The sequence below is a fragment of the Peromyscus eremicus genome, chromosome 7, assembly GCF_949786415.1.
Source record: "Peromyscus eremicus chromosome 7, PerEre_H2_v1, whole genome shotgun sequence".
NCBI lineage: Eukaryota > Metazoa > Chordata > Mammalia > Rodentia > Cricetidae > Peromyscus > Peromyscus eremicus.
Genome location: NC_081422.1, coordinates 52876098 through 52888317, shown reverse-complemented (window position 1 = coordinate 52888317; position 12220 = coordinate 52876098).

Sequence of the window (12220 nt, the reverse complement as noted above, 5' to 3'; positions counted from 1 at the left end):
GGACTGAACTCAGGTTCATGGGCTTGCACAGAGAACACTTGACCAACTGAGCTGTCTCTTGAGCCCTGAGGTTTCACCTGGAAGGTGATGGAGAGCCATTAAACATTTTAACAGTGAGGAGAATGAAAGAAAGCTTCCAGAGCGAGGGGAACAGATGGAGGAGGAAGACACTCCAGGATGAGGGGGTGCTGAGAAGGCTCTCGGGCTCAGAGATGGTGCTGAGTTGGATGTGGTCTCTGTGGTGGCAAGAATGAGTGAGTAGGGGTGGCTGGAAGTCTTTGGGCCAGAGGGTTAAAGCACTCAGCCTTCAGGCCACGCCTGTGCTGCCACAGTTCTCCTTTGGGGATTCTGCAATGTCCCCATGCATTCTGGTCTGTTGTCAGAGGACGGGACGTCTTGGGGCTGGGAAAGTAACTCAGTGGGTTAAGTGCTTGTCATGAAAGTATGAAAAACCTGAGTTTGGATCCCCAACACCCACAAGGCAGGCAGATGCAGCGGTACACATCTGTCTGTAACCCTAACTAGAGGAAAAGGCAGGCAGAGTCCCAGGGCTGTCTGGCTAGCCAGCCTAGCAGACCCAGCGAGCTTCAGGTCCAGTGAGAGATTTTGCTTCAAAACACAATGTGATAAGCAATTGAGAAAAAACATCCAGTACCAGTCTCTGGCCTCCACACATATGCACGTACACCCTTATATATGTGTGCACGTGAGCAACATACATGACAAAAAATTTAAAAAGTGAAGAAAGTGTGTATGTGTGTGTGTGCTGTAACAAAACGGGCCTGGGTTCCACAGGACTCAGCCTCCAGGCTCATCCTCTCATTACCTCCCTTCCTCCTTGAAGTCTCTAGTCCAGCCTCAGCCTTTGATCTCTGCCTCTTGTGAGCTTACACTGAGATGCTGAAGATGGGTTTCACGGTCCTTGCTACCTTTGCAAGCCATGTCTTACGCTTCTGCTTTCTCAGTCAGGGCTTCTGATCCTGTGCTCCAGTTTTCCCTGAGGAGGAGTTCTAAGCCTCCTCATGGCCTCCCCTGTCTAACGTAGCCATGTCTATGCCTTTGAGTGCCCATTGTCCCCAGAGAACTCTCTATCTTTCTATCTCAGATCCGAGCTGTGGTATCAAGTCTAAGGGTCCAGGCTGTGGCTCTGTGTTCCCAAGGGTGAGTTCTAATGCCAGCTCCCCTTAGGCATGTTCCCTCAGAGTCACAGTTCCTTCCTCCATTCTTGGTCCAAGTGAGAATAAATATTTCCTTTAAAATGCCAGGGATCTGTGGGAGAGGCCTGTCTGTGCAGCAGAAGCCTCTAAGAGGGTAGGCAGGACCACGTTTCCTGGCCAGCCCTCTCCCACTCAGTCTTAGATTTCTGCCTTCCAGCATTAGTAGAAGATGGGCTCAGGCCTGTGGAGCAATCTAGGTGAAGCCATGAAGGAGGATGGAGAACACTCTGGCAGAGGCTGAGGCTGAGGAACAGGACTGGAGGAGCTGATAAGGATGCAGGGCTTCCAGCCCCCTCGGTCATCTGTGACAACGGGGTTGAAGGTCAGCTGATCCAAACTAGGAGTTCCCAGTGGCTTACCCAACAAGGACCGGCTCCAGGTGCTATGAATCAGGCCTGCTTTCCCACCATCGGCTTCACATTATTCTTGTGAGATGCAGCAGTTTCTGTGTGTGCCTTGTCAGTGGTTTTAATCGATGCAACATCATTATTCATGCCACCCAGATGTCTGTCTCTTGAATCTCAAATGCAAAAATGGTTCAAATGGCCTTTCTTAGGGCTGGTGAGATGGCTCAGCACCTGTCACCTGCCTGACCACATAAGTTCAGTCCCTAGGATCTACTCAGCGGAAGGAGAGAACTGACTTCTGCTAGGTGTCCATTGACTTTCACATGTGTGTTGCCACATATGTGCACAGGTACCCCCCACCCCCGGCATACAAAATAAATAAATGTAATATAATATAATAAAATATAATATGATATGATATGATATGATATAATATAAATTGAAAACAAACCAATACCCCTTCCTGAAGTAATTGGCAAGGGAAGGGAGAGCTGTAGCTTCCTGGAAGACGATTATATGTGCACATGATCCGGACCTCATCTGTGTCCAACCTTTTAACCTGGCAGCACCATGTTTTCATCTGCAACGTTCACTCTCAAGACACACACACACACACACACACACACACACACACACACACACACACTGCATGATGTTTTCAAACAAATTTAGGGTTTGGTGTGGGGCCGTATTCTGAGCTATCTTTAGCTGCGTGTGGTCCTTGGTCCACAGGCTAGCCACAGAATGCTAGGTTCTGTGAATGGAAGAAGTGTCTGGAGGAGGGTGAGGGCTGGGTAAGCGATCAACAATATCCACAGTGGCGAGCTTGAAACTCCTCTTGACGTTTTCTCTCATTGCTTGGAAAGAAAAAGGTGATTGTTTTTTAACAGTAAGGAAGCAAGGGATGAGAGTCCCGGCAGGTGGGGCTGAACCGGACGTGTGGCCTCAGTTCTTCCACCCGACTTTTCTGCTGCTCACAGCACTTTTCTGTCCCTTGTCTTGTCCAATCATCATAATGACCCTGTGACAAGGCAGGGAGGTGATTAGTGCTTCCACTTGACAGTCGAGGAAGAGGAGATACCAAGAGCAAAAGCGACGTTTAGGAGAACCTGTCCAGCACCCCTCTCAGCCACACCACCTGACACACCAGTGTGTGATACCATGTATTTTTAGGTTCCCTAAGAAAGGAGTTCGTAAGTTTCATTGTCCCAGGGGGTTGGCTATGGAGTCCAGTGGCCAGGGACTCAGAAAACATCTAAGATATCCGGGACATCCCCCTCCCCACCTCTGACATTTGCCTTATGGACCTAGATACAAAGACCAGCTTCCAAACCTGTAACACAGGTCTTTCCCTAGGGGTATTTCTTAAATAACCTTGCTTCTTCCCAGTGTAGCAGCAGAGCTTGGTTCCAGCTGCTCCTCCCATATCTGTTTCCTTTCATCTTTCTTTTTGCCATAAGGCTAAATAGTTTTTTTTTCTTGTGTGTGTGTGTGTGTGTGTGTGTGTGTGTGTGTGTGTGTGTGTTGTGTATAGATAGATGTGTGTGTGTGTGTGTGTGTGTGTGTGTAGGTAGGTGTGTGTGTGTAGGGGTGTGTGTGCTGTGTGTGTGTGTTGTGTGTAGGTGTGTGTGTGCATGTGTGTGGGTGTGGGTGCATTTGTGCCACGCTGTCATGTATTGGTTAGAGGATACCTTTGGGAGTCAGTTTTCATCTTCCATTGTGGGTTTGGGTCCTAGGTCCATCTTGCCTCTTTAAATTCAAACTGCTCCCCTCAGACACGAACTCTGGGATGTACTCTGGTCTTTCCCCACAGATGTTTTCCCAAATCATCCATTGCAGGCACACAGTCTTCTGCTTCAATTTCCCCAGCCCAGCCTCTAGTCTAGAAAACACAAGCAGTTTATTTGGTATTTTCCCCTGGAAGACTCCAGCACCTCTAGATCCTTTCTCAGTGTTTTAGGATTATTTTTTCATTTGCAAATAACAGAAGCAGGAAACATGATCCAAGTGAGCTTTAAAAGAGAATTCCACAGAAAATTCCAGACCTAGATCACACTGCTCTGAGAAGACAGGCACATGTACATAACTCAGTCACATGTCAACTCTTGGATTTTCATTCCTCAGTACTGGCTTTGTTCAGGCAGATCTTTATCAGACCTTAAGCAGAGGGCTACAGAAAGTACAAGCATCCTCAGCAGAAAGAGAAACGCCCCTTTGTTCTAACAAAGTAGACCAGAGGGGCTGAAGAGATGGCAGTCAGTGAAGTGTTTGAACTTGAATTCAATCTCTAGCACTCATGTAAAAGCCAGGGCAGTGTTTTGCACCCGAGGCCAACTCTGGGAACATGGAGACAGGAAGATACTCAGGGCTAGCCAGTCTAGTTGAATCAGAGAGGTCCAGGTTCAATGCGTGTCCTTGTCTCAAATATGATGGTGGAAGACTGAAAAAAAATATACTCACATAGGTGCATACAGACCTGAACATGCGCGCGCAGCGCGCGCGCGCGCACACACACACACACACACACACACACACACACACATACACACACACACCAGATCTGAGCCCCAGTGGCTCAAATGATATCACATGATCATTCTAGTCAACCATAATGGCCAGGGGAGTGGATATTGTGATTAGCCAACTGTAGCCACACAGTGGCATGGTTATCTAAGAAAGCAGAGGGGTGTTGCACCCAGAGGAAAGTGTTCTTACTGAGTGAAGGGGAGCTGGTCAGGTTAGGAGGACAGATACGCATTGAATGCATGCTGGGTTTGCATCACTTCTCCCGCATGACTGCCATTTTCTCTTCCGTTGCCTTTTCCAGGGCCTGTGACAATGTTCAAGTCCCTCCCAGCTCATATGAAAAAAACCTGTGCTCCATCCTAGGCTAGAACACACCCTTCTTCTCGTCCACTCTTTAGCCTCACCAACCCACCCTCTCCTTTGTCTCCAGAGCTTGGGCAACATGGAGCTTGCCCCGCAGCTCTCTACAGCCCTGCTCTTTGCACCTGCCTTTCTCACTCGCATCCCCTCTACACCACCGCTCGCTCACTCTCTAGATCAAGCATCCTCTCTGGGACGGGGGACGTAGCCCAGTTGGTAGAGTACTTGCCTAGCCAGCACAGAGCCTTGGGTTTGAGTCTCAATAATGCATAAACCAGAAGTACTAGTGCATTTCCGTAATCTCATTACTCAGAAGGTGGATGCAGAGGATCAGGGGTTCAAACCTAGTTTTAGCCACAAGTTCAAGACTAGCCTGAGCTATATGAGCTCCTTCCCCCCTCTCCCCTTTTCTTTTAGATTCTGAGCTCCTCAAGGACAGAGATGTTTAGGTCATGGTCACTGACTAAAAAACCACTTCTCAAGGAGTTTGTCTTTTGTGTGCCCCCCACCTCCAACCTTACTGCAATGCCAAGTCCTCTAGAATCCCACAGGTTTGCGGGGAGACCACAGGCTTAAAGAGGCATGAAGGCTGGCTAGATGCATTCCCAATTAATTCAGTAGATGCTTAATGAATATTTTATGTGCCAAGCACTAAGATAAGCGATGGAACCACGGAAGTGATTCAGGCATGTCCTGGAAGTCACTGTGTGATGGAGAGACGAAGCCATCTAAGGGGCTGCTCTTCCCTCGGTCTCTCTCCAGTTCCTCCCCTCCCACCTGACACATAGTCAATGCCTAATAAACGGTTGCTGAACAAATAAATGAATAAATGAGTGAGTGAGGAAGCTAATGCCTTGTAGGGGAGAGATAAGGTGCTGCTGGGGTGTGGGGGAGGGAGAGACTGCCAGGGAAGGATCATTTCATCATTTCTTATTTACTGAGGCATGGTGCCAGCTTCTGGAATTCTGTGAAGGGGCATTTGTCTCCTGTTCTCAGAGATTCCCACAGCCTGGGGGATGAGACCAGATGAGAAAAATCAATGCTCGGAATTACCGAGCATAGATATACTGAGAGCTGTGGTCGGAGAGGGGCGGAGGAGGAAGGAGAGAAGGTTATAGATTTATTGGCTGGTCAATTGGTGTGCTTTAGAATGTGAGCTGTACGTTCTCAGGCCTTTCCTCAGCTTTCAATGGGAGCCCTAAGGAAATATGACTCCAGTTGCTCAAAGAAGATTATGATCAATATAGGAGAAGGCAACCCATGGACACCATAGGGTCTAAATATCTGGTGACGTAAATTCATGACAAAAGAAGTCATATAATAATAATAACAACAACAACAGCCCTTAGATTTACCATGGGCCCAGGTGGTGAGGGAGGGCTCCTGGAGTAAGGACTCCCTTGAGACTAGACATCTCTTAAGGTCTCTAGTGGGTGGCTGGGGACCTTTTCTGACAGGGTTTATTCGGTAGGCAGCAAGGAGTCTTGGGAGAGGGCTGAGGTAGGGAGATGTGGTTAAGACGGGCAGTTTAGATCAGCTGCTCTGGCTAGAACGAGGAGTGTGGGCTGGATGTGTGCAGCAAGACCGAGTGCAGGGCACCGGTGAGGAGGCTCTGCCATGTGGCCAGTGAAAGGCGATGGCCTCCGCCACATCTTTCAGCTGAGGTAACCCGGCTCGCAGAGCTGGGAGACCATTTGAACAAGTTTCTTCAGGAGCTAGAGGGATAGCTGAGTGGGTACAGCGCTTGCTGCTGTAAGCAAGAGGTCCTGAGTTCAAATCCCCGGCATCCACATGAAAGCTGGGCACGATGGTGCACACCTGTAATCCCAGCACAGGGGAGGCATCAGAGGAGGCGGACCAGATCCTGAGGGCTTGCCTGCCAGCTAGTCTAGTCCCACTGGTGTGCTCCAGGTTCAGTGAGAGAGAGCTTGTCTCAAAAAGTAAGGTGACAGACAGAGGAGTACACCTGAAGTGGACCTCTGGCTTCCACACATGCCTATGTCACACAAACTCTCTCACACACAAACATACGCATGCAGGCAGGCATGCATATACAGCAAACCAACTGGTAAGAACCCTCTGTTCACGGTCAAGGGAAGGCTTGGGGATGGTTCCAGTTTACTCACCCATTCAGTATTTGTTGAGATAGAACTATGAACGAAACACTCCCCGCTCCCGACTTTCTTGAACACCTACCATAATGGTCATCTCAGTAGCTGTAGATTGCTCCCAGGGGAGAGCAAAGTGTCAGGATAACACATCTGGAAGGTTCTCTTGGCGGGCAGTCAGCATCCCCCCTTCTCCCACAGCCCCTTGGCTAATAAGCCGTGAGCCTCTTCCATTTGATCCCAGCAGAGCCTAATGAAGTGGATGGTGGTGCCCATTATGTAATGACAATGTGTGGGCAAGGACTCCCCGGAGTGCTAGTGACAACCACTTTCCTTAGAGGGACGGAGGTAGCGGGCAGCGGGGAAGACACTGCCATGGATGAGGCAGACAGGACATAGGGAGACCCCCATCCGAGGCAGGGGGTAGATTCTTGGATGCCTGACAGTAGCCCGAGGACTTCAGGGTGGGCTATGCCACTCATCAAAACAGCATGGGTAAGCCACAGAATGCTAATCAGATGCAGAACTCAGGATCTAAGACAATCATCACAACGCAAAAAAAAAAAAAAAAAAAAAAAAAATACACAAAATAACCAGGCAGCCTTTGTAATTAACTTCCGCTCCCTTCCAGCAGTCATTTGGAGTTAATGGTTTCTTAATTCAGAGCTCATTTGGTGACTTTAATTTCCAATTAATTTTGCCGATTTTCCTCCAAGGCGTTCATGATGTGATAGAAAATTCCTGCATGGCGAAGTCCCCACCCCAAGGGACCTGGAGGGGGTGGCAAAGGGAGAGGCTGAGGTCAGGGAAGCCTGGACTCCTTCCTAGGTGTCTGGAGGCTGAGGCTCCTGGGTTCTGGAGGTCTTTGGGGGAGTTTAGGGCCCTCAGAGGGCCCTCTTCCAAGAGCCTGGCAAGAGCTGATAAGGAGCTGGTAACACCGGTGCACTTAGATTTCTCTTGCAGAAAGATCTGATTTGTAAGAGTGAATCAGAAGAGTAGCCCAGCCTGGAGAAGAGGGTACTTTTCCTTCTGCCAGGCAGTGGGGAAGGGTGGGGAGGTCTTGGTCTAGGCCAACACCATTGGTGCCCTGGGCAGCATAGCAATGTGAACCCAGATACTGTTGTCCCATACTCTTCCTCTGCTGTCCAGAGATGGCACCACTGGACTCCAACAGCTACCCTGCTGTCACAGACCATGTCAATATCCAGTGTCCTACAAGTGCCTGAGGTGCCGGAACCCTGAGGACCAGAGATATCTCAAGTACTGGTACTGTGGCTCCACTGTGCCACGCCACTCCCTACATCTCACCTGGGGGTGGTACTGAAGACTGAAATCATGTGCAAGAGCCGGAGAGATGGCTCAGACCTTAAGAGCACTTGCTGCTCTCTCAGAGTTTGGTTCCCAGAACCTACTGTCACCTGTAACTCCAGCTCCAGTGGCTCTAACGCCTTCTGACCTCTGAGGACATTTTTTTTTTTTTTTTTAAAGCATGGTACAGAGGGACAAGTTTCAGGGCTCAGACACCAGCAGGTGCTAGCACTGACCATGCCTTTTACTTCCTCATCTTCCCACCAGGGGTTCTGCTTCTCCAGAGAGCTCTGCTATGTGCAAAATGGTTAGTAATGAAGTCTATCCATGTTGTTTTTGCTGCTGTTGCTGCTAAGTTTTGGAACAGGGCCTCAAGCATCAGGTTCCATGTGTAGGCAAGGCTGACCTTGAACTTCTGACCCTCGTCCCTCCATCTCCCAATTCCTAGGATTACAGGCACAAGCCACCATGCCTGGCTTGCTTTTTGAGACAGAGTCTTATCCTGTAGTTGAGGTTGGCCTAGTCCGGGCTACCCTTGAATTCAATGGCAATCCTCCAAGCTCTGGGATTGCTGGGGTAAGCTGCTATGCCTGGCTGTGACAAAGTCTTGACAAGTTCTCACATTGTGGCTTCATAAAGTAAAAACACAGCTCTTCCCAGGAGATCTCCTGCCAGAGAGTAAGACGTGGAAAAGCAAGAGAGTCAGTTCCTACAATCTGCAGGTGTCAGTGGCTCTGTGCCTAGGGGCCAAAGAGCTGCTACTGAACTGGGTCACAGTGACCTCTCCACACCCACTCTTGGAAAATCCATTCATCCTCAAGCCCTGGTGGGATGCCTGACTTCTCCTGGGGTCCTCACATGCCGTTCATGTCCACTCTCCTAGTTAGCATTAACTGTCCGCTTGGCACGGCCGAGAATCACCTGGAGAAAGAATCTCAATTGAGTAATTGCCTTTATCAGGCTGGTCTGTGGGCATTGTGTGAGAAATTGTCTGGAGGATTGGGCTGTTTAAGAAAGCTAGTTGAACAGCAGCCAGACCAAGCCAGAGCATTGTTCCTCCACGGCTTCTGATCCAAGCTCTTGAGGGCCTGCCTTGGCTTCCTTTGCTGATGGACTGTGACAGGGACCTAGAAGCCAGGTAAACCCTTTCCTCCCCACAGTTGCTTTTGGCCAGAGTGTTTTGTCATAGCAACAGAATGAAACCTCATCTGCAAATTCTCAGAGGCAGTCACAATAACCACCATTGCCTCTTGCCTTCCCTGAGACTGAAGGAATGGTCCCCTACAGACACCCCACCTCCAAACATGCGTGACTTGGACTCTGTGGAGATTCTGCTCTGCACCAAGGGACAGGCACTTGCTATGTCACATGAGGATGTGCCCTTCTCCCCAAGGCCCTCTCACTGAGGCAAGGGAGCTGCAGGAGGATATGCGGCACTCCTTACACTCCCAAAGCTGTTAGTGTGAAGAGAATGTTCTCTCTGATCTTCATTTCCCCTCCAAGGAAGAGAATACCCGATGCCCTGAAGCAAGGCTGGGGCAGGGCAAGGTGGTAATGGAGGGTAAACAGATGTGGCGTAAATGTTTTTTCTTTTTCTTTTTCTTTTTTCCCATCTGCCTCTCCTTCTTCTCCATACATTACACAGCAAAACCACATTCAAGGACCGCTTCCTCCCCACAGGCTGGGAAGGCAAACAGAGGTCCAGGCAGTGCACTCTACTTACCATTATTCCCTTGGTCCCATCCACCTCTTCTTCCCTCAAATCTCCCAAAAGTGTCCATGACAGAAGCTGCTGTCAGGTCAAAGGGCCCGTGGGGAAACTCCAGGCACGAGACCTTGCCAAGGAAGGGTGCTTAGAGATCTGTTTGTGTGTTTGTCCCAACTTCAGCGAGCAAGGAGCTTCCAAGTCCAGCCAGCCCTTCACCCTGAGGGGAGGAGGGAAGCTCACAGGTCACACAGTGCTCCAGACAGTTAGTTAGGGAGCTCAGAAAGTTACAAGACTCACAAGGCCACTCCTTGAGGGAACAACAATAACCAGGTGCTGGGGAGAGGAGACCTTCTTCGGTGGAGCTGCCAGCAGACTGGGTAGGAGCTGGAGATGAACAGCTTTCGTGACTTGCCATCAACGTCGGAGTAGGCTTTTCAGTGACGTCGCTGCCTTTGAGACACCTGTGAGTCACCCCAATAAACTCTGGTTCACATGACATCATGTCATCATCACTGGCCCATCTGGGGTGAACGGATCACACAACAGCAGAACCAACTTTACACTGAGAGCCAAGGCTACGAGGTGGTGTGCAGTGTAACCACAGGGCCCACCCGTGAGGCTGGAGGTCTGCCCATACGGAAGCCTCTGTGTCAGGGTCCCCGCTCTTCGACCTCTGTGTTCCACAAGCTCAGCTCTGACCATCTCCTCTTTTCCATCAGAAACTGTCCTACCTTTCAAACCTTGATGTGAATGCAAATGGGTTCCTTGGTGTCTCACGGCTGCTGGTCTCTGAACGATCTTCCCTCCTATTACAGGTTCCAGCTGAATTTTTGAAGCCACTGTTTCTCAAATTTGCCTCTTGCTGTCAGGACCTTTGAAAAAAATCTCTCTCTTTGTCTGTCTCTCTCTGTGTGTGCGCGCGCATGTGTGCACAGAAGTGTATATACCATGATGCATGTGTGGTGGTAAAAGGATGACTTGGCGATTGATCTTCACTTTCTACCTTTTGAGACAGGGTCTCGTGTTCTCCCCTGTGTACCCCAGGCTATCTGGCCTGTAAGCTTCCAAGCATGTCCCTATCTTTGTCTCCCATCTTGCTGTAAGAATGCTGGAACTACAGGCATGTGCTAGTGCAACCAGCTTTCTGTATTTCCTGGGGATCTGAACCCAGGTGCTCGTGCTTTTACGGCAAGTATTTAACCCATGGAGCCCTCTTCCAGCCCACCCCAGGACCTTGGCACTCTTGCTCAGTTTGTGTGGTGGAAATTCATCCTCAATGTGGAGACTGAGACTGAAGGAAGATATTGACCATGGGGTCCTGGCACTAAGAGCCACCAACCTCTCCCCTGGTGCCTATGCTTTCTTCTGACTCCCCAGATGTGTCCCCCCAGATTCTGGTGAACATGGTAGAATTGTGGTCATCAGAGCATTCCGTGTCTGGAATAGCTGGCCACCCTCAGAGCCTTAGCTGCTGGACTTGTCATTTGGAGTCCAAGAATTTGTGTTTGTAACCAGTTCCCAGGAGGTGTCAACACTGCTAGCCCAGGGACCGCGTTCTGGGACGTGCTGCCCCAGATGTGGGGGAGAAGTAAACTGTGTGCCTCTGTCTCTGAGAAGTCCTAGCAGCAGCTCTCACCCACCCTGGCTTGTCACTCCGAGCCCTGGGGAAGGGTTTGGGTTTCATTCTTATAATAAAATCACTGACAAGAACATACAATTCTCTGCAGGAAAAATAATCACAGTGATCTATACAGTGGTATACTGTAACAATATCAACAGCAGTGATAATAATAGTAATAACGTGATTATTATAGAATGTCATTGACTCTAATGTGCTAAACCCAGATGGATCTGAGCAATAGAAAAGAATTACTGATATATACAAATACTGCAGATGCCTAGCTTGGCTGTGTTTGGAGCCACTGGAGTGATGGTGACATCTCTCCTAACAGGCACAGTTGCTCACTGAGGCCAGGTTTTCAAAGAACTTCTTGCTGGTTTTATTTTGGCAGCAATGGCAGGAAGCAAGGGAGGTGGGCAAACCACTCTGATTTATCACCGAGGCTCCCATTTGCTCCTCCAATCAGCCTTCATTCAGTAAGTGTGTTTGAAAGGCTTATGATGTCAAAGACTTGGGCAGCAGTTGGGGTAGGGTTGTAGAAAAAACACAAATTAAACATAACTCTACACAAATCGCAATGTAAATTAAATTTGAATTCAGAGCAACAACTGACTTACTTTTTCAGTGTAACTACATTACCTGTGTTGTATAAGCCATATTTGGACACCCCCCCAATTTATTCATTACTCATCTGCAATTTGGATTTAATGCGATGCCCTGTGTTTTTATTGGCTACACCAAGCAAACCTATTGGAGAAGGCAGGAGGTACGAGAAGAATGGGAGAGATGTCTCGTATTCTCAGAACAAGTTCACAGTCTGATGGGAAACAAAAAGTATTCAGGCAGAGAGTTCCAGTCCACACCAGCAACCGTATTAGAACCATCACGAGCAGAGGAATCATTTGTGACCTTCGCTGGTCTTCATCTTTCTACTGGGAGGTCCTGGTGGGGCCAAGAGGCTGTACCGTCAACCTGTTCTGGTGGCTACAGGTCCTGATGACTGAGATGATGGTGATGGAGGAAGC